Here is a 3,520-nt window from a genome sequence, read left to right as displayed (position 1 = left end):
CCCCATCGATCACTCATTCATTCAGCGACCTTGGGACGCAGGAGTGGCCAAAGCACAGAAGGTCTCTGGCCTCACAGAGCATGCACGCCTGGCACTCGGCACGCACTGGACCTCCACAGGCCCCACGTAAGGACTGTCATACCTCACTCCCACAGCTGCCCCCAAATCCCATACTATCGTTATCTTCATTATCCTCAGTAACTGAGGCTCAGCAAGGTCAAGTCGCTTGCCGAAGGACACACGGCTAGGAAATGTCTGGGTGCAGGAATCTGAACCCCTACGACGAGCCCAGAACCTGCACTTTCAGCCATTAGTTCAGTACCAACAACATGCCAAGCATCACGTTCAGTGCTTAACATCATCTCCAACCTGAGAGGCAGGGATGATTGGCCCCACCTTACAGATAAGGAATCGGAGGCTCTTAGGTGAGGCCCGGCTGCCCACCCAGCTCAGCTCTTCCCTCCTCCCTGCCTGGCCTCAGAGTAAAGCAACCTGCTGTAAGGGTCAGGGTTTCTATTCGGATTTCACTTTATAAAAAGGACTTCCTAGAGGCTGGGTATAGCAAAGTACATCTATCTTGGAGCCTGTGGCTGAGGTCCTTTCAAGAGTCTGGTTTTTAACAATTTGGCCACACTGTCAGAGTTCTCAGGCAACCTAGAGAGGAACTAGCCTAGAGAATAGCGGGGGGAAATGCCCCATTTACCAGAGCAGCATCCGCAGAACAAAATGTAAGATGTACAGATGAGTATAAGAAATGGGTAGAAAAACATTTTAACTTTATTAAGACACGTAAAGGAGAGAAATAGTAAAGCATATTCTTTTTAGACAGGAAGTCTCATCATTATGAAGATGTCCACCCTCCTTAAATGCATCTAGAGATTCATCTAAGACAACAGGGTCTTACCAAAGGCTACCCCACACGTGACGGGCATTCACGGAAACCAGTGAAGTTGGACAGATAACCACGACTGACCTTTACTGAGAGACTGCTGTGTTCCACGTGCCTCAGCCAGGTTCTAGCATTATCCCCATCTCTCAGATGATGAAAGTGGGGTTTAAATGATCTTGGTCACGTGGCACCTGGGTGGCTCAGTCGGCTAAGTATCCGACTTGGGCTCAGGTCATGATCTCACAGTTCGTGGGTCCGAGCCCCGCGTCGGGCTCTGTGCTGACAGCTCGGAGCCTGGAGCTGCTTCGGATTCTGTGTCTCCCTCTCTCTCTGCCCCTCCCCCACTCACACTATCTCTCTCTCTCTCTCTCTCTCTCTCTCTCTAAATAAGTAAATAAATAAACATTAAAAATTTTTTTGAATATCTTGGTCAAGATCCCCCAGGTGGTACAAGATGGAGGCAGAACTGGAACCCAGACAGTCTCCCTCACAATCCCCATCCTTAAGCATACACGATACTGACATCCTCTTCTGCCTCCAAGTAGGATGTGGTCTTAATTTTTTTGATGTGGTCTTTAAAAAGAGAATCTTGGGTGGGGACAGGCGCCCAGCTGACTTAGTCAGTAGAGAACATAACTCTTGGTCTTGGGGTTGTGGGTTCGAGCCCCACGTCTGGTGTAGAGATTACTTAACAATAAAATCTTAAACACAAAAAGAAATTACTATTAAAAAAGAGAACCTTGGGGATGCCTGGGTGGCTCAGTCGGTTAAGCGTCTGAAATCAGCTCAGGTCATGATCTCACAGTTCGTGAGTTCGAGCCCCACGTTGGGCTCTGTGCTCAGAGCCTGGAGCCTGCCCTGGATTCTGTATCTCCCTCTCTCTCTGCCCCTCCCCTGCTCGTGCTCTGTCTCTTTCTCTCTCAAAAATAAATAAACGTGAAAAAAATTTTAATTTAAAAAAAAGAGAATCTTGGGTCATCTTGAAGAAGTGACATTAGAAATGAGAAAAGACATTCATTTGAATATCACTCCTCAACAGAGGCTAAAGGGTAGAAAGAACCCTTTGGTTTTATGATACAATGTGTGCACGTACCATTCTGTATATGCCTCTGTTAAAATACTCATGATGTTCTATTGTCAGTATCTAAGAGTCTATACACCTCATCAGACTATAAGCCCCTTATAAGGATGTTTTTGGGCAACGAAGAACAAAGTAGCCTACACATGGTCACTTAGACAGAAAAGCAGTTAATTATGTTACCTAACAAACATCTGTAGGTTCAGTGATTGAGTGACAGTGGATCAACCTCTCTCCATTTCCCCTCCCCCCCTTCTCTCTCTCTCTCTCTCTCTCTCTCCCTCTCTCCCCCCCCCCCCCCCCCCCCCCTTGCCTCAAGATTGCAACATGGCTGCCCTAGCGCCAAATACTGTATCTTCACCAAAATGCATCTAAAGCAGAAAGTAAGTTAGGAGGGGCAAAAAGCCTTTCTTCTTGTGTGCTTTTCTCTTTCAAGGAAGGGAACTAATTACCAGTAGCCCCTTCTCCCTATTACTCATGGACTAGAACCAGGTCACATGCCCATACCTCAGCCATTAATGAAGAAAGAGGAGTGTCGTGCCAGGCTCAGACCCACCACAATCCACATCGTGGGACGGGGCCCACCGCCACCAACACAAAGTCTAGGTTCTGCTGCCAGGAACAAGAGGGATGGTTGTAGGCAGGCACCCGACAGGGAACGCCCCAATGACACGTCTGTCATTTCATGTCTAGTATCTCTCGTGGTGCCTGACATATACTGAGCAAATGTTTGTTAAGGGAATAAGAGACGGTATTAATTAGTTAGCTCACACCGCCGTAACAAAATACCACAGCCTGGGTGACTGAGACAGAAGAAATTTATTTTCTCACGGTTCTGAAGGCTCAAGTCCAAGATCAGGATGCCAGCAATGGTCAGGTGCTGGTAACAGCCCTCCTCCTGGCTTCCTGATGACCACGCCTCATGGAGTGGGGACAGAAAGAGAGAGATTTTCCTCTTCTTCCGAGGCTGTCGTCCCACTGCATTAGGGACCCGCCCTGATGACTTCGTTTAACCTAATGGCCTCCTCCAGCCTCTATCTCCAATCACGGTCACAGTGCGGCTAGGGCTTCGGTATGTGAATGTTGCAAGGACCTAACTCAGTTCATGGCAAACACCAAAGAATAAGTGACCAAATGAAGGAGCCAACGAGTGAATGAATGAATGAATGAATGATCAAATACATGAACAGAGGCAAGGATTTAGTTAGATAGCATTTCAGTACGCATGGAATCAACGGTTTGCAATTCGATCTAGGGCCAAAATACGGGTTTTATCACTGAGGTCTCACTTCCGGAAGCCCTCCTGGAAATGTACTTCCTCCCTTCAGGAACATGAATGAATCAACAGCACTGAGTGTTAATCTCTCTGAACTTGGGAGACATTACCAAGCAAAACATGCGGCCGATCCCCAGAAGGAAAAAAGCTAATGAGCCCAGCAGCACCAGAGAGGGAAAGGTTTGGGGGCAAACGTCCTGCGGATGCCAGCCCACGGTGACACCGGAAGGACAGAACGGCCAGTGGCAACTGCACCCAGCAATCACGCACTGTTCTC

This window comes from Panthera uncia (genome assembly GCF_023721935.1).
Source record: "Panthera uncia isolate 11264 chromosome A3 unlocalized genomic scaffold, Puncia_PCG_1.0 HiC_scaffold_11, whole genome shotgun sequence".
NCBI classification, from domain to species: Eukaryota; Metazoa; Chordata; class Mammalia; order Carnivora; family Felidae; genus Panthera; species Panthera uncia.
This window is presented reverse-complemented; position numbering follows the sequence as displayed.